General features: G+C 47.1%; 1 non-coding gene across 1 annotated transcript; it reads left to right on the top strand.

Moving 5' to 3' along the window:
* The first annotated feature begins 5,584 nt into the window (after positions 1 to 5,584).
* trnag-ccc lies at positions 5,585 to 5,655 on the top strand. The gene has a single exon. It is a non-coding gene; the product is annotated as a tRNA-Gly (tRNA).
* Positions 5,656 to 20,122: the final 14,467 nt, after the last annotated feature.

Below are 20,122 nucleotides of genomic sequence, written 5' to 3'. Positions count from 1 at the left end.
TCGATTTAAACCACCATCTGCAGTTCTTTCGTACACATGCAGGAGCATGTTTTGGAGATGGGGGGGGGGGGGGGGGGGCGGTTGTGCGGTTAAGTTTAGATATGTTCAAATATGTGGGGGGGGGGGGAGGTGATTGGAGGAGTATGGCAGGCAGGGTGACATTGGAGGGAAGTCACAGGAAAATTGAATTGAGCATTGAAAATAGGAGAGATCCATAAAACTCCATGAGCTTTCTCTGCCATTCAATATCATAAATAATCTGTTTTAGTTTTAATGTTTTATTCTTAATGGTTTACTGTATGTCGTGTTGTTACTTGCGAGCGGAGCACCAAGGCAAATTCCTTGTATATATACATACTTGGCCAATAAACTTATTCAAACATTAATTCATAACAGGGTTGAGCTCATTCTCCTGGTATGATTTATTGACCAATTGCCTGATATTGGTTTTTAACACCTATTAAAACCAATATGCATGAGCAATGCCTGCTCCGGCTCAGTTAGCTGCCTTTAAGATGTTTGGAAGTACAACCCTGATGTGTAAATGACCTAGTTCAAATTATGTTGCATTCATGGCAGGCCATAAGACTAATCATAAGCTGATTGGAGAAACTATTAAAGTTTCAAGAACAGAAAAAAGGCCTCTTCACGTCTTGGTAAACATTCTCTAGTGCACTAATGCTAGAATATAAAATGCTCAGAATGTTCTTTCTTTTGGAATAAAATCATATAATATGGTCTGACATCAGTCTGAAGAAGGGTCTTGACCTGAAACGTCACCCATTCCTTCTTTCCAGAAATGCTGCCTGTCCCGCTGAGTTACTCCAGCTTTTTGCTTCGATTTAAACCAGCATCTGCAGTTCTTTCCTACACATATAATATGGTCGTTCAGCTTGGTGTCTAAGCCAACTGTTAAGAAGAGCTTGTTTCATTCCCCTGTTCATTCCCCTTAGTCCTTTAAATTATTTTCATTTTTCTGTTATTTATCTGATTCCCTGTTGAAAGTTCCATTAAACTTTCTTCCACCATTAAAGAGCAGTGAAATCTAGATTACAACTAATTGCTTAAAATTAAAAGATGTGTCCTCACCTCGTCTCAGATTCTTTAAAAAAAATTATTCTCCCCAGTTACCTATTCTCTATTTTTAAACCTATTGATTCTGCTGATAAATTAATTTAATTTAGAATATCAATGAATGATATAAATTGCTCCCTTTAATCCAATTTTACTTTTTCTGATACAAATCCTATAATTATCAGAAATAATGGTACAATTCCTTTTTCTCACAATTGCTGCAAATAAAAATAAGTATAGATATACTAGAGTTTGTTAGTTACCAGAGGGTGAAATATGTTATTACACTAACCAGAGATGCATTATTGATTTATAAGCATGGGTAAAAATGATGGTAAAAACAGGTTGAATGCGCACTCTTTACAATGTGATATATGTGAGAAACCTTGTTGTAAGAGTAAATATATGTGTGAGTGTGTGAAAATGTTTGTGTGATCTGGATAATTTTTGGGGCGAGACGTTTATGAGTTTCTATATATTTTTATCAGTGTGTGAACATGAATGCATGCATTTCTATTGTATGTGTGGACAAGCACATTATAGGGTATAGGTTTGAATGAGATTGTAAATGCACAGCACAAAGTTAAATGTATGGATTAGTGTGGATTAGCTTCTCTATCAAGGCTTCTCTGTTATAGCCTTGCTGCTCTGAACTTGTGCTAAATATAGATGTCTGCATTGCAGATGCACCATTTTCAGAGCTTGTTATGAGAAAAGACTGACTGGTAGTACACATGCAATATTTCTGGACTGTTTGGCAGACCTGGCAAATGCAAATTACTTTAGCTTCACTTGATTTGTTTATTTAATAGAACCGACTCCTTAATACATTTCTGCTGGAAATAGACAGTTTGCAAGCAACTTTATTCATGATGCAGAGCAAGAAAGGAGGTCACAGTAATGACCCCTAGTCTATATCAATTCCTCAGTATCAAAATCCTGAGGTCACCACTGATCAGAAACTCAATCAGACTAGCCAAGTAAATACCGTGGCTACATGAACAGGTGAGAGGAGAGCTATCCTACATTAGACACAGCACAACATTTATCCCCACAAGCTACTCTGACAGCACCTCCCAAACCTGTACTCTTTACTGCCAAAAAGAACAAGGATGGCAAGTGCATAGGTACACCACCATCTTCAAGTTCCCTTCCAAATCACATATCATCTTGATCTGGAAGTATATTGCAGGTTCTTCTAAACCCTGAAACCTATTACTCAACAGCACTATGTGAGTACCTTTGCCGCGAGGATAGTCACAGGACTAAAAAATGGTTCACCACTTACATATTCCATGAATTCATAAAAATTCTCTCACAGCATCTAAGAGAATGTGCTATAATTTTATGAACCATTTTATGTGATGGTTTGAGCCTTACTGGGACTGGTATTAGTTGCTTCAAGCTATGGGAATTCTGTGTTGAAATAATGGGCCAGATGGGCCATGCTGCTCGAGATCCCTCTGCCTACCTTAGAACCCAGCAGCATGGTCTGAGTGCTGATAATAATAATAATAATAATAATATATCTTTTATTGTCATTGCACGTCAGTGCAACGAGATTTAGTGTGCAGCTCCACTGATGTACAAGAAAGGTAAATAAATCCAATACATAAATAAACAAGCTGAATTGATTGACGTGACCATCTGAGGGAGACTGTCCAAAGGGGGTGGGTGGGGGGGCACTCATTAGGGCCGGTTCAGAGCTGCTATAGCTCTTGGGATAAAACTGTTCCTGAGTCTGGAGGTTCGGGCGTAGAAGGCCTTGTAACGTCTGCCGGAGGGAAGTAGTTGAAACAGACCGTGGCAGGGGTGTGATGAGTCCTTATGGACGCTGAGGGCCTTCCTGAGGCACCGCGTGTGGTAGATGCCCTCCAAGGCTGGTAGCTCTGTCCCGATGATCCGCTGCGCTCTGTTGACGACGCGCTGAAGAGCTCTCCTCTCCGCCTCCGTGCAGCTGAGATACCACACAGAGATGCCATACGTTAGTATGCTCTCTGTGGTGCAGCGGTAGAACGTTGTCAGCAGCTGTTGGGGCAGACCAGTCTTTTTTAATGTCCTCAGGAAGAACAGTCGTTGCTGTGCCTTCTTGACCAGCGCGGCGGTGTTTGTGGACCATGTGAGGTCTTCTGAAATGTGAGTGCCCAGAAACTTAAAGCTGGACACTCTCTCCACACTTTCCCCATAAATGGAGATTGGGGCGTATTCTCCAGAATGGGACCTCCTGAAGTCAATAATCAGCTCCTTGGTCTTGGAGGTGTTTAGTGCCAAGTTGTTATTGGCGCACCAGTCCGCCAGGTTCTGCACCTCCGCTCTGTAGTTTGTTTCATCACCGTACATGGATAGAGAGGGCTTCCAGGTCTGTTCAGGATGAGAGCAGTTTTAGAAAGTCAGCCATTAAAGAATTTCTGAGCTACTGTGCATGAGAAACCCAGTTTCCATTTCAAATTGCAGACCACAACATTTGCTTGTTTTGTCAGAAGATTCACTCGTTGGCGCAGCGGCAGAGTTGCTGCCTCACAGCACTTTGCAGCGCCAGAGACCGGGGTTCGATCCTGACTAAGGGCGCTGTCTGTGCAGAGTCCGTCCGTTCTCCCTGTGACCTGCATGGGTTCTCTCCGAGATCTTCGGTTTCCTCCCACACTCCAAAGACTTACAGGTTTGGAGGTTCATTGGCTTGGTGTGTGTAGGATAGTGTTAGTGTGCAGGTATTTCTGGTCGGCGTGGACTCTTTGGGCTGAAGGGCCTGTTTCCGCGCTGTATCTCTAAACTAAACTAAAAGAGGTGATTGGCACAATCATAGAAACATAGAAAATAGGTGCAGGAGTAGGCCATTCGGCCCTTCGAGCCTGCACCGCCATTCAATATGATCATGGCTGATCATCCAACTCAGTATCCTGTACCTGCCTTCTCTCCATACCCCTGATCCCTTTAGCCACAAGGGCCACATCTAACTCCCTTAAATATAGCCAATGAACTGTGTGGCCTCAACTACCTTCTGTGGCAGAGAGTTCCACAGATTCACCACTCTCGGCGTGAAAAATTATTTTCTCATCTCAGTCCTAAAGCGACATAAAAGGTTTATTTTTATCGCAGTAAGTTTTGGGGATATGGAAAAGACAGAACTACCAGATTCAGATTCAGATTCAACCTTAATTGTCATTGTCAGTGTACAGTACAGAGACAACGAAATGCAGTTCGCATCTCCCTGGAAGAGCGACATAGAATATGGTTTCAATAAATAAATCTACCAGAGGTAATAATGGGTGCTGGATAAGTGCTGGATCCGGCTCGGGGGCTGGAACGGCGCTCCGGTGGCTGGGACGGCGTTCTGGCGGCGGCGGCGGCGACCTGAGTCCTGGGTTCGGCCGCGGGGCCAGCGGCTGCGTCCGTTGGACTGGAGGGCGGCGGCAGCTTCGACCGCCCCGGGCCGCCGTGTTTGAACCGGCCCGTTCGCGGGGTTCGCTGAGCCGGCGGGACTGTCTGTGCCATCGCCCGGCGGGGAATCGCCTCAGCGCAGAGGGAGAAGAGGAGGGAAGAGAGTAACCCTAAGATTTTTGCCTCCACCACAGTGAGGAAGTACTTGGAGGATACACTGTGGTGGATGTTAATTTGTGTTTATTGTTGTTTTTTATTGTATGATTGAATTGAATACCTTTATTGTCATTCAGACCTTACGGCCTGAATGACAATAAAGGTATTCAATTCAATTCAATTCAATAAGTATCTGGGAAAAAAATCAGGACTATGAGGTCTATCAGGACTGGTTCAAGTTCAAGTTCAAGTGAGTTTATTGTCATGTGTCCCTGTATAGGACAATGAAATTCTTGCTTTGCTTAAGCACGCAGAAAATAGTAGGCATTTACTACAAAACAGATAAATGTGTCCATATTATATAACACAGCGCTGGAGTGACATATGGGGGTTTTTTTTTTGGTCATCTCACCATCTAAGAAATAGATACACAAGAAACTGCAAATGTTGGAATCTGAATGTGTCCATGATATAAATATATGCACACATGAATAAATAAACTGGTAGTGCAAATAACAGAAAGTGGTTGCTTTTCTCTTGTGACAGTACAGTCTCGATGGGCCGAATGTCCTCCTTTCGTATTGCAATTTTTCTGCCGATCTGTGAAATAGCATTTCATTCTTTTACCCGAGATTACTTTGGCCATTGTGGTGTTTGTTTTAAGGCAGCTCCATTAGAGCTTGTTTTTGTTTATCTTTCTATAATGTTATGTGAAGCTGGGATCGTGTCAAAACGCTCGATCTTACCCCCAGCCGCTGTTAAATGTCGCTTTACTTCCTATTTACCTCAGACTTGCTCGGTTATTGAGCGGAGAGAAGAAAGATATACATTTTGAGGAGGTAGATGTATATATTTGGAGCTTCATTTAGCACACGTGACGATCCAAACAAAGCGGCAGTCGACGCCCCCTCGAGCGGACAACCGTCACTCGCGCCTTTTCCACACCAAAAGCGCGCGCGCCAGAGGTTACGCTCATGCGCTGCTGGTGTAGTGGTATCATGCAAGATTCCCATTCTTGCGACCCGGGTTCGATTCCCGGGCAGCGCACACGTTTTTAAATCGCTTGTACCCCCCAAGATTGCATTTTACTGGCCACCCATCTATCTCGAAGACTGATTTAAGAGTTTGAATTCAATTGTAAATGCTAGAAATGTGAAAAAATAAATATAAAATTACTGGGAAAAACTAGTCAGCAGAAAGAGAATTTTTTTTTTTTAAATCTTGGTCATCTATGGGGGTTTTTTGGTCACCTCACCATCTAAGAATGTGTATATATGTGTATATATATATGTGTGTGTATATATATGTGTTATGTGTGTATATATATATGTATACATATGTGTGTGTATATTTATGTGTGCATATATGTGTATGTATATGTGTGTGTGTACATATATGTGTGTGTGACCCATCGAAGACTGATTAAGAGTTTGAATTCAATTGTAAATGCTAGAAATGTGAAAAGATAAATATAAAATTACTGGGAAAAACTACTAGTCAGGCAACGAGAGCAGAAAGAGATTTTTTTTTTAAATCTTGGTCATCTATGGGAATGGACAGACACACATTGTATTTTACTAGCCACCCATCGAAGACTGATTAAGAGTTTGAATTCAATTGTAAATGCTAGAAATGTGAAAAAAATAAATATAAAATTACTGGGAAAAATTACTAGTCAGGCAACGTCAGCAGAAAGAGATTTTTTTTAAAAATCTTGGTCATCTATGGGAATGGACATACATGGACAGTTTTGGGTCGGGACCCTTCTTCAGATTCCAGCATTTGCAGTTTCTTGTGTATCTATTTCTTAGATGGTGAGGTGACCAAAACCCCCCCCCCCCCCATATGTCACTCCAGCGCTGTGTTATATAAATACATACACACACATATATGTACACACACACATATACATACACACACATATATGCACACATAAATATACACACACATATATATACATATATATATATATACACACATAACACATATATATACACACACATATATATATATATACACATATATACACATTCTTAGATGGTGACCAAAAAACCCCCATATGTCACTCCAGCGCTGTGTTATATAAATACATACACACACCCATATATGTACACACACACATATACATACACACACATATATGCACACATAAATATACACACACATATGTATACATATATATATATACACACATAACACATATATATACACACACATATATATATATACACATATATACACACATATCTATACACACGCATTTGTATACACACACATATATATATATATACACACAAAACACATATATATATATACAAACACATATATTTATACACACACATATATACGCACACACATATACACACACACATGTGCACACACACACATTGTTACAATGCTGGAGTAACTCAGTAGGTTAGGCAGCACAAGAACAGGCCATTCAGCCCACAATATTTGTGTCAAACTTGATTCCAAGACCAACTCTTAGCTATCTGAGCACAACCCATATCCCTCAATTCCCTGCATATCCATGTGGCTGTCTAAAAGCCTCTTAAACACCACTATCGTATCTGCCTCCACCACCACCACTCTCTGTGTAAAAATGTTGCCCCGCACATCTCTTTTAAACTTTGCCCCCTCTCACCTGAAAGCTATGTCCTCCAGTATTGTAATCTGTACACCTAACCTGGTTGATAAACACAGCACCTGTATGAAAGGAAGGATATTTTGCTGCGTGTATGTGGTGTTGTGCGCAGTTTTGGTCTCCTAGTTTGAGGTAGGTCATTCTTGCTATTGAGGGAGTGCAGCGTAGGTTCAACAGGTTAATTTTCGGGATGGCGGGACTGACATATGATGAAAGAATGGGTCGACTGGGCTTGTATTCACTGGAATATCCAAGTCATCTTGCACCCTCAATGCTATGAAGATGCAGGGTGACTTGGGACAGGTTGGGTGAGTGGGCTGATGCAGTTTAATGTGGATAAATGTGAGGTTATCCACTTTGGTGGCAAGAATAGGAAGGCAGATTATTATCGAAATGGTGTCAAGTTGGGAAAAGGGGAAGTACAACAAGATCTGGGTGTCCTAGTTCATCAGTCACTGAAAGTAAGTGTGCAGGTACAGCAGGCAGTGAAGAAAGTGAATGGCATGTTGGCCTCTATAACAAATTTAACAAACAGACTGGTCATTCCTTCTTCTCCCTGCTGCTGTGAGGCAAAAAGGTACAGAAATCTACACCACCAGACAGAGCAATAACTCCTTCTCACTCTGCACTTTTTTTGTAGATTGACCGGTTGTGTTACTCCAGTACTTTGTGTCTTGTTTTGTAAATCGGCAACTGCGGTTCTTTGGGGATAAACCAATATCGCTAGTGTTATACGCAGTAGTACCAACATCTCCCTTTTTTCCCTGAACTCATGTTGCCCCCTGGGAGTGCGGACCTTCCCTTGTGCGAGGGGTCACCCTCGGGAGTTGGCCCCTCATCCCCTCAACGTCCCTAAATCCCTCAGCATCATCTGTCCCGCAGTTCCTCGGTGCCCCTCATCACCTCAGCGTGCCTCATTCCCTCAGCATCCACCAGACACTCAATAAGCAGCGATCCCTCGTCCCCTCAATGCCCCTCATCCACTCAGTCCCTCATCCCCTCAATATCCCTCATCCCCTCAATGCCTCTCATCCTCTCAATGCCCCTCATCCCCTCAATGCCCCTCATCCCCTCAATGCCCCTCATCCTCTCAATGCCCCTCATCCCCTCAATGTCCCTCATCCCCTCAATGCCCCTCATCCCCTCAATGCCCCTCATCCTCTCAATGCCCCTCAATGTCCCTCATCCCCTCAATGTCCCTCATCCATTCAAGTGTCCCTCAGTCCCCCAACATCGGTCAGTGTCCGGTGCTCCCTCAATGACCCCCAGTCTGGAAGTCCCTAGTCAGTGTCCTTCATTCCCTAATAATCATAATAATAATAATAATATATTTTATTGTCATTGTACATAAGCGTAAGGAGATTTGGTATGCATCTTCCATCCGATGTCAGTGACCAATGGCCATTAAAATCTTCCTCAAGTGTCCCTCATCTCCCTCAGTGTCCGGCTTGGTGCCAGTGTGTGTGTGTGGGGGGTGGGGGGGTGTGGGTCACGCGGGGCTCGTGGCCGGAGCGAACGGACAATCGCTTTGCACGAGCTGTCCTTCCCGCGCTGAAGTTTGGCGTTGACGGACAGCGGTCTCCACCAATCGGATGGACTGTCCGCCCCATGGGCCAACGCCGTGGCCGGAGCGAGGTCCAATGGTCAGCGAGGGGGGCGGGACATGGCGGTGTCTATAAAAGGCGGCGCTGTCCAAGCAGCGTCCACACAGTGTCCGTGGACGATGGCCGGAGAAGAACCTCGACGCGCGACCCCACCGCGAGTGGACAGCGGCGCGATCCTTCAAGACACAACCCAACTCTCTGGTCATCCCACTGGTCAGCGAGGCTTCACTGGCCGGACCGGGTCTGCGTTCCGGACACGACCAAGGGTCAAGACCAAAGACATCGCCCCTCTCCCCCAATTTAATAAAATATCCCCTCAGGGGTCAATCCTTCCTTCCTTCCCACCCTCCCTGTCCAGAGGAGCGAGGGGTGAGTATGAAGGGGGGGTGAGGGCGGGGAGTCTCTTTCTTGGGTCATTTTGCTACATTGATGGTATTCGCGGTTACACTCACCGGCGCTAAGTCCCCGCAAGTCCAGCTCCACACAAACATCTACAGGTCAGGTTGGCTCCGAGTAGATCCAGCGCCCATGGACCGCTCTGCGACCGGCCTTGAAGACGATGGCGTGAGAGGGAGACCGCGACCGAGATGTGCTTCCAGACCGAGATCTTGTCTGAGATCGGTGAGCTTCAATCTACTCGGTAAGAAGAAAAAGAGCTGGAGGAACTCAGCGGGTCAGGCAGCATCTGTGGAGGGAATGGACAGCCGACGTTTTGGATCGTGGCCCTTCAAGACTCCATTCTAGCCTCCATTCACCAGGTCAGTTAACGACGACAGCAGGTAGCAGAGTTTGATGGTCACCATTGATGGAATGACACATCGTTGAAGCTCCCGAAGTCCAATCTTGCTCCACGTTCTCTGTGACCTTCCACACCTGGCGCTGGAGAAGCTGTTGAGGAACAACTTGCTGGGACTTCTTGTCGACCTGGATCTCCTCCAGATGGTGTGAAGGGTAAAACATGAAACATCTGCAGATTGATGTGGTTGCGAGGAACTTTCCCTCCAAAGACTTGCAGGAAAATGCCACTGGGCACATAATGAGTCAGAGCTGGACCAGTTTGACAAATTTCTTAAACGCCGTGGATTCTCCCGTGCAACCCCAAGAGGGATTGGATTGCACACAACGAAAGCCTTTCACTGTACCTCAGTACACATGACAATATAAACCAAACTAAAGTAAACTAAACTTAACTAAAACAAATAAAATGAACCTCGAGCGCCATTCGTGTAACACCATCGGATTTAAAGCCACATTGGTGGGGAGCGCACCCGAATTTCTCACTCCGTCCAAAGCCCTTTTAAGCAAAGGTCCTATAGGATATTTGCTTTTAAGAGCCACTAGCCACCCCGCCCGCGCTCTCATGTGTATTTGGGATTTCATCGTCAACATTTCTCAGTACAACGCAGCGATCTGTTGCACGTGAGAATCCATGGCGTTTAAGAGATTTGTCAAAATCGTCCGGCTCTGACTCAGTCGGCAGATGTTTCAGGTTTTCCCCTTCACAACATCTGGAGGAGAACCGGGGCCACAAGAAATCCCACCAACTTGTTCCTCAACAGCTTCTCCAGCGGCAGATGTGGACGGTCACGCAGAACGTGGAGCAAGATTGGCCTTTGGGATCTTCAACCATGTGTTATTCCAGTCCATGGTGACCATCAACCTCTGCTATCTGCTGTGGTCATTAACTGACCTGCTGAATTGAGACTAGAATGGAGTCCTGAAGGGCCATGATCCAAAACATCATCTGTCCATTCCCTCCACATATGTTGCCTGACCCGCTGAGTTCCTCCAACTGTTTTTCTTCTGACCAATGAGATTGAGCCTCGCGGATCTGTTCTGGAACCACAGGAAGTTGTTCCTCAACAGCTGCTCCACACGTGGAAGTTTGCTTCAAACTTGGAGAAAGATTGGCCTTCTTGTAAAAGCTATCGATTCTGTCCGCAGATGTGGCTCTAGCAGGTATTGGAGACGGGTGGATGTCCACCACATCTTCTAAACCTCACTCAGTCCTTCCACAAGAACGTGCATCTTGATGGCGCTACTTCAGACAGTTTCCCCATGAGTAGTGGAGTGAATTGGGAGTATAAAGATAGATTTAAAGGGAAAGCAAGTACAGGTAAAGTTACAAAAGACTCCTGAATAAATAGGAAGGAAAGTTCGAAGAAGGGATAAGAGAGTAAGGTCAGGGCCAATGGTCACCTTTGTGAGAGGGGAGGTGAATACAGAAGTTAAAGTGTTAATGCGCGAAATTTAAGAAATAAAGTGGACGAGCTTGAGGCTCAGTTAGAAATTGGCAAGTATAATGTTGTGGGAACTATAGCAGGCAGTGAAGAAAGCAAATGGCATGTTGGCCTTCATAACAAGAGGATTTGTGTATATGAGCAAAGAGGTCCTTCCACAGTTGTACAGGGCCCTAGTGAGACCACACCTGGAGTATGGTGTGCTGTTTTGGTCTCCAAATTTGAGGAAGGACATTCTTGCTATTGAGGGAGTGCAGCCTAGGCTCACAAGGTTATTTCCCGAGAGGGCGGGACTGTCATATGCTGAGAGAATGGAGCGGCTGGGCTTGTATACTCTAGAATTTAGAAAGATGAGGGGATCTTATTGAAACATATAAGATTATTAAGGGTTTGGACACTCTAGAGACAGGAAACATGTTCGTGATGTTGGGGGCGCCCAAAAGCCAAGACCAAGGTAAGAACTGTGCTTATAAATGGCCAATTGTTCTTTAATAGTGATATTTACCGAGATAAAGTGAAATTCATTTCTGTATACAGTATAATACATGTATTACCATAAATAATCACTATGACAAATGATAAATAAGCATCTCAGATACGGTACAAGTGTATAACAGTAGTAGATTGAGATAGTAGACAGAGAGGCCAGATTTGGTGCCATTTTTAAAGTGCAGGATTGTTGTGTTGGCTGGGTGTGTGTGGGGGGGAGGGAGGAAGTGAGCGTCGTGGAACTGGAGGGGGGGGGAAGTGTGGGGGTGAGGGGGAGGGAGGGGGGGCAGCGAGCGTTGTGGAGCCAGAGTGGGGGGGGAAGGGGTGTGTGGGCGGGGGTGAGGGATGTGGGAGGAGAGGGGGTGTGGGGGAGGAAGGATGTGGGAGAGTGGGGTATGGGGGAGGGGTATCTGTGACGGAGGGGCGTGTTGGCGGGATGTGGGTGGGGGGAGCAGTGTGCGGCCGGGGGGCGGGGGTGGGGGGGAGGAGTGTGGGTGGGTGGGGGGTGTGTGTGGGGGGAGCAGAGTGGGGACGGGGGGGTGTGTGGGGGAGTGGAAGGGAGTGCAGGGGGAATAAAGAAATAAAGTGGACGAGCTTGAGGCTCAGTTAGAAATTAGCAAGTATGATGTTGTGGGAACTACAGAGACATGGCTGCAAGAGGGCCAGGGCTGGGAACTGAATATTCAAGGGTATACGTCCTATCAAAAGGACAGGCAGGTGGGTAGAGGGGGTCGGGGTAGCTCTGTTGGTGAGGAATGAAATTCAGTCCCTTGCGAGGGGTGACATAGAATCAGGAAATGTAGAGTCAGTATGGATAGAACTGAGGAATTGTAAGGGTAAAAATCCCTAATAGGACAGCTACAGGCCCCCAAATAGTAGCCTGGATATAGGGTGCAAATTGAATCAAGAGTTTAAATTGACATGTCGTAAAGGTAATACTACAGTTGTTATGGGAGATTTCAACATGCATGTAGACTGGGAAAATCAGGTTGGTACTGGACCCCAAGAAAGGGAGTTTGTGGAGTTCCTCCGTGATGGATTCTTAGAGCAGCTTGTACTGGAGCCTACAATTTGAGAGGGAGAAGGGTAGATCGGAGGTGTCAGTATTACAGTTGAACAGAGGGGACTATGAAGCTATGAGGGAGGAGCTGGATAAAGTTGACTGGAAAAGATACCCTAGCAGGGATGACAGTGGAACAACAATGGCAGGTATTTCTGGGAATAATACAGAAAGTGCAGGATCAGTTCATTCCAAATAGGAAGAAAGATTCCAAAGGGAATAAGGGGTGACCGTGGCTGGGGCAGTAGGGAAGTCAGGGACAGTATAAATATAAAAGAGAAGTACAGCATGGCAAAGATGAGCAGGAAGTCAGAGGATTGGGTAACGTTTAAAGAGCAACAGAAGATAACTAAAAAGGCAATACGGGGAGAAAAGATGAGGTACGAAGGTAAGCTAGTCATGAATATAAAGGAGGATAGTAAAAGCTTCTTTAGGTATGTGAAGATGGAAAAAATAGTTAAGACTAAAGTCAAAAAATAGTTTAGACCAAACAAGGAAATGGCAGATGAGTTGAACAGGTACTTTGGACCCGTCTTCACTAAGGAAGACGCCAACAATCTTTCTGATGTACTAGTGGCCAGAGAATCTAGGGTGACTGAGGAACTGAAGGAAATCCACATTAGGCAGGAAATGGTATTGGGTAAACTGATGGGACTGAAGGCTGATAAATCCCCAGGGCCTGATGATCTGCAACCCAGGGTACTTAAGGAAGTGGCTCTAGAAATTGTGGACGCATTGGTGATAATTTTTCCAATGTTCTATAGATTCAGGATCAGTTCCTGTGGATTGGAGGGTATCTAATGTTATCCCACTTTTTAAGAAAGGCGGGAGAGAGAAAACGGAATTATAGACCAGTTAGCCTGACATCAGTGGTGGGGAAGATGCTGGAGCCAATTATAAAAGATGAAATAGCAGCACATTTGGATAGCAGTACAGGGCTTGTCCCACTTTGCGATTTTTTTCGGCGACTGCGAGCGTCAGTGACTGACGCCCGTAAAACCGTCAAGTTGTACGACATACACGCTGACGTATGCTGTCCTGCGGGTGATGCCTGGTTAGGGTTAGGGTCAGGGTTAGGGTTAGGGACCACAGATGGGCTGTAAAATATTCTTCCTTCAATGCATCGATTTTAAACATTAATATATTAAAACTAATACAATAACATCAATTGTGCAAATGAAAAGATGTCTGAGTCGTTCAGTTTTATTTACAATGTATTGGTCCGCTTCCAGACCCAATCACCGTCTCTAAATTTTCACAGGGATGGATACAGTCAGTGTAGACTGAACTCCCCTGTCCCCTCCACCCCCCTCTTCCCCTTCCCCACTACCCCGGCTACCCTTCTCCTCTCCCCTATCCCCCCCGCCTTCTTCCCTTTCCCCCTGTTCCTCCCTTCTCACCGCTCCACTCTTCTCCCCCTTCTCCACTCCACCCCCTCCCCTCACATCCCCTTCTCCCCCTCTCCCTCCCTTCTGCCATTCTCCTGCCACCTCCATTTTCCCCGATGCCCCCCATTTGTGGACCAAGCCTGCGACCAGCGAATCCCCACACACTATCCCACACACGCTAGGGACAATTTGCCCTAATCCTAACCATAACACTAACCCTAACCCTAGCCATAACCCTAACCCTAGGCCTAACACTAACTATGTTGATAGGCTTTGTATAAGTATATATTGTCCCAAGCATGTGTGGGATAGTGTGCGTGGGATCGCTGGTCAGTGCGGACTCGATGGGCCGAAGGGCACTGTATCTCTGAACTAAATGTGATACAGGGGCCCCAGGGGTTGGACTCGAACCCCCAATGTTCTGCCTGCTCCTCATGGGAACTAAACTGTTGGCCACGAGTTGTCCCAGAGGGCAGATATCTCTTCCAATAGTCTCTCCAAACCCCCAGAGGCAGCGGGTACATGCAATGTGGCCAATGTACCAGTGCCACCCACCTGCTCCGGCCACTGGGTCTAAATACCCACCCACCCATTTTGAAGCAAGGTGTGGGAGCAGGGAGGTGGGGGGGTGTTGTTCCCAAAGTCTGCATTTATCCCATAGTCAATGTTATTAAAACAGGTGATCTGTTTTAGTAATATCTGTAAATAAAACTGAACGACTCAGACATCTTTTCATTTGCACAATTGATTTTATTGTATTAATTTTAATATATTAATGTTTTAAAATCCATGCATTGAAGGAAGAATATTTTACAGTCCATCTGTGATCCCTAACCCTAACCAGGCGTCACCCGCAGTACAGCATACGTCAGCGTGTGGCAGGGCGCATGTCATGATGAGACACCCAGATGCCATTACGAAATCCAGGGGCGACGGGGAGACACCGTGCGTCACTACTTGCGTCACCACACCTCAGGACCCAACCACGACGCGACTACCTCTTTTCAGGCTGTCACCAAAAATGTTGCCCAAGTGGGACTGGCCCTTAACAGGATCGGTCCGAGTCAGCATGGATTTACATGGGGGTCAGCGAGCATTGTGGAGCCAGAGATGGGGGGGTGTGAGGGTGGTGGGGAGGGGGGTGTGTGGGCGGGTGTTTGTTTAGGGGAGGGATGTGGGGGAGGGAGGGGGGTGTGTGTGGTGGGGCGGGTTGCTTGGGTGTGGGCGGAGGGAGTGGTGTGTTCGTGAGGGGGGGCAGTGTGGGACCAGGGGTGTGTGTGTGGGGGGGGGGGGGGAGGGTGTGAGAGGGAGGGGGGAGCGAGCATTGTGGAGCCAGAGATGGGGGGGGTGTGAGGGTGGTGGGGAGTTTGTTTAGGGGAGGGGTGTGGGTGGGGGAGGGGGGTGTGTGTTGGCGGGATGTGTGTGGTGGGGCGGGTTGCTTGGGTGGGGGTGGGAGGGGGGTGTGGGCGGAGGGAGGGGTGTTTGCGTGAGGTGGGGCCCGGGGGTCTGTGGGGGGGAAGGGATGCGGGGGGGGGGGTGGAGGCTGTGGGAGGAGGGGGTATGTGGGCGGGGGGGGGTTCAGGGGGAGGGTGGATGTGGGAGAGGGGGTGCGTGTGGGGGGGGGGGGGTTCAGGGGGAGGGAGGATGTGGGAGGAGGGAGAGGGAGTGTGTGGGAGAGGGGGTACGTGTGGGGGGGGGTTAAGGGGGAGGATGGGAGAGGGGTGTGTGGGGGGGATGGATGTGGGAGGAGGGAGAGGGGGTGCGTGTGGGGGGGATTCAGGGGGGAGGGGGGTGTGGGAGAGGGGGTACGTGTGGGGGGGGGTTCAGGGGGAGGGAGGAGGGAGAGGGGGGTGTGTGGGGGGGGGGGTTCAGGGGGATGGAGGGTGTGAGAGGAGGGAGAGGGGTGTGTGGGCGGGGTTGTGTGTGGGGGAGTCATGGGGGGGTGGGCGGGGAGTGTAGAGGGGTGGGGGGTATATTCGGTAGATTTACAAGCCTGTAATTACAATAAGATAAAAATGCATTAATTTACATTTCAGTAAATTTATACGCAGGATACTACTGTAAACATGTCTGTAACGCAACCAAAGACTCAGTTGATAGGTCTTCACAGTTCATAGATGTGGTTTGTGTTGGGTAGTGTTCAAGAGCCTGATGGTTGCTGGGAAGAAGCTGTTCCTGAACCTGGAGGTCAGGTTCTTTGGGCTTCTGAACAAAATAATGGGAGCGTAGTGCAACGACACACAGATAACTAATAAAATAAAAATCCAGGAAATTAATAATTAAATTCTAGAGTAAAAAAATATCTGTCGGGCAGCAAAAGACACAGTCCATAATATCTCATCGTTGTGGTTCATGTTGTGCAGTGTTCGAGAGGCTTGTAATTGCTGGGAAGAAGTTGATCTTAAACATGGAGGTCAGTTTCCTTGCTTCTGTTGGCTTTTCACACTGGTAGGTTTGTGTGGGTCTTTGATATTAGCTGCCTTTTGCAGGTAGCATCTCCTGTAGATCCCTTTGATGGTGAAGAGATCATCACCTGTGATGGATTGAGCAGTTTCTGCGTAACACACACGTAACACCAACATCGTCACACTGTACAAGAACAAGGAAGTGCACCAACTACAGGGACATCTCACTTCTGAGTGTTACAGGAAAGGCCTTTGCCAGAGTGATCCTGCAAAGACTGCACAGACTCGGTGACCTGAGGCACAATGCGGTTTCCATGGAGGTAGATCCACAATGGACATGATCTTCTCCCTGTGTCAAATACAAGGAAAATGTCAAGAGCAGCAAACCCCATTGTTCATCGCCTTTGTGGATGTTACAAAAGCCTCGAGGTGGTCATAAGTTTTGTGTGTGATTGCATTGATGTGCTGGACCCAGGACAGATCTTCAGAGACATGGACAACCAGGAACTTGTAACATAACGTTCTCCACCACTGTCCCATGAATGAAGACAAGTTTGTGGATCATCGGCTTTCCCCTCCTGAGGTCATCGACCATCTGCCACATTTCCTGTGATTGACCAGAGGACAATATCTGACCAGGGCTGGCATGCAGAAGCTTCATCACACCTGACCCTGCTGTGTTGTTGAGGAAAATCTGGTGTCACTGGGAATACGGAGCTGATCCTCTGTAACCTGCCCTCGGTGGAAGACCATGATGGAGATGTGTTTTTAGAGCTCGGCTGTCAGCGAAGTTGGAGCAGAAAACTGCCGGAGGAACTCAGTGGGTCAGGCAGCATCTGTGGAGGGAATGAACAGACTATGTTTGGAACGGGATCCTTCAAGACTCCATTCTTATCTCCATTTACCAGGTTGGATTATGGTGACAGGAAATGGCCAAGATTGATGATCACCGTGGATTGGAATGATAGATGATTGAAGATTCCGAAGACCCAAGTTCTCTGCGACCTTCCACACCTGGAGCTGGAAAAGCTGTTGAGGAACAACTTGGTGGATTTCTTGTGGCCCTGTATCTCCTCCAGATTGGTTGAAGGGACAAACATGACAGATGTGTAAGTGCCGGCGGTTGGCCGAGGAGGGCCCTCGGTGGGTGCCGGAGGTCGGTTAAGGACGTGCTGCCGAGAGAACACGGCAACTGCGGAGGGAATGGACAGCTGACGTTTGGATCGGGATCCTTCAAGACTCCATTCTTGTCTCCATTTACCAGGTCGGTTTCTGATGGAAAAGGCCAAGTTTGATGATCACCGTGGACTTGAATGACAGATCCTTGAAGATCCCGAAGGCCCAATCTTGCTCCACGTTCTCTGCAATCTTCCACACCTGGAGCAGGAGCACCTGACGCGCTCACGGAGAGCGCCGCGCAGCCGTATTGAAGCCAACCAGGCCACCGGCACGGAGCCAGTGAAGACTGGATTCTTGTCCTCTGGTCAATCTCAGGAACATGACAGAGGTCGATGATCACAGTGTACTTGAATGGCAGAACATTGAAGATGACAAAGGCCAATCTTACTCCACGTTCCACACCTGACGCTGCAGAAACTGTTGAGGAACATCTTGGGGGGACTTCTTGTCGCCCAGGATCTCCTCCAGACAGTGTGAAGTGGAAAGCATGAAACATCTGCCGACTGATGTGGTCGCCAGCTGTTTGCGAGGAACTTTCCCTCCGAAGACTTGCAGGAAAATGCCACTGGGGCAGATGATGGACGAGTTTGACAAATTTCTTAAACGCCGTGGATTCTCCCGTGCAACCCCAAGAGGGATTGGATAGCACGCAACAAAAGCCTTTGGAGAAAATGGATGTCAGGAACCCGAGTGTCGTTCGTGAAAAACCATCGGATATGAAGCCACATCGGTGGGGACCGCACCGGAATTTCTCACTCCGTCCAACAAAGGCCCTTTTAAGAGCCACTTCTAGAAAGAACTACAACCTCTTCCCCGCCCACACACTCGTCTACATTTGGGATTTCAACATCAACATTTCACAGTACAATTGGCAGCGAACTGTTGCACGCCATTTAAGAGATTTGTCAAACTCACCTGGCTCTGGCTCATCATCTGCCTCAGTAACATTTTCCTGCAAGTCTTTGGAGGAAAAGTTCCTCGCAAACAGCTGCCGACCACATCAGTCGGCAGATGTTTCATCCTACAAAGTCTGCACAGACTCGCTGACCTGAGGCACAATGCGGTTTCCATGGAGATAGATCCACAATGGACGTGATCTTCTCCCTGCGTCAACTCCAAGAAAAATGTCAGGAGTAGCAAACCCATTGTTCATCGCCTTTGTGGATCTTACGAAAGCGTTTGATTCTGTCAGCAGACACGGCCTCTACCAGGTACTGGAGAAGATTAGATGTCCACCATGTCTTCTAAACCTCACTTGGTCCATCCATGGGAACATGCATCTACAGTGGAAATTGATGAAGCTACATCAGACAGTTTCCCCATGAGAAGTGGAGTGAAGACTCCACATGCCATGGTGTTTGGCATCTTCCGATCTGCCCTTCTGTCCTTTGCCTTCCCAACAGACACGGAAGACATGTATCTTCAAACCAGAAGTGATGCGATGCTCTTCAATCTGGCAATGTTGAAAGCCAAGACGAAGATGAGAACTGTGCTTATAAGGGAACTCCAGCCCACTGATGATGCTACACTCAGTTCCCCAACAGAAGAAGGACTTCAGGGGCCGATGGACAGACTGTCTCATGCTCGCACCAAAGACCGACACAATCAGCGTTAAGATGACTGTTGTCATGGGTCAGGGCACTCCACTCCCCTCTGAAATCACCATAAACTCCACTCCGCTGGAAAATGTCTTAAATTCACCAACCTAGGATCTACGGTGACTGACGGCCACTTACTGGATGAGGAAACCAATTCACGTACAGTAAACCACCTTCCTCTACAGCACCCACCTTCGGGAGACTAAGCAAGTGGACATGGAAGGCCAGGAAACTCACAATGAAGACCAAGGCAACTGTCTACAACGTTGAACACGTTACTGTACAGCAGTGAAGCTTGGGCAACTTACCTCCATCAAGAACGGTAAATGAATGGGAGAGGACCGAGAGAGGAACCTGCGGTGGGCAGCCTAGGATGGGCCCGCGGTGGGTGCCGGAGGCCGGTCGAGGAGTGATGTGGAGAACAAAATGGGACCCACGTCGGAACGAGGACAGATCTTCAGGGATATGAACGCCCAGGAACTTGAAGCAGGATCTTGGAACATAACTTTCTCCACCAATGTCCCATCAATTAAGTCAAGTTTGTGGATCTGCGTCTTTATCCTGAGGTCAACAAATAGCTCTCTGGTCCTGCGGACATTGAGAACAAAACGTCTGCACTGGCAGCATTCCCTCAGATTATCAATCTCTCTCCTGTACTCTGACTCGTCATTATCCATCATTTGTCCAACAACAGTAGTATCGTTGGTGAAATTTAAAGACGGCATTGGGATGGTCTGGCTGTGCAGTCCTGGTGATAGAGCAGGGGACTGAGCACACAGCCTTGAGCTGGTCTTGTGTTGGTTATAGAGGAGGAGGTGTTGCCCATTTGTGCGGATTGTGGTCTGCTGATGAAGAAATTGAAGATCCAGTTGTACAGGATTGAGCAGAGACATGGTTAAGGAGATGT

Source organism: Amblyraja radiata, chromosome 39 (genome assembly GCF_010909765.2).
Source record: "Amblyraja radiata isolate CabotCenter1 chromosome 39, sAmbRad1.1.pri, whole genome shotgun sequence".
Taxonomy (NCBI): domain Eukaryota; kingdom Metazoa; phylum Chordata; class Chondrichthyes; order Rajiformes; family Rajidae; genus Amblyraja; species Amblyraja radiata.
The sequence above is the reverse complement of the archived record's forward strand: the minus strand, read 5'-3'. Positions and strand labels throughout refer to the sequence as shown.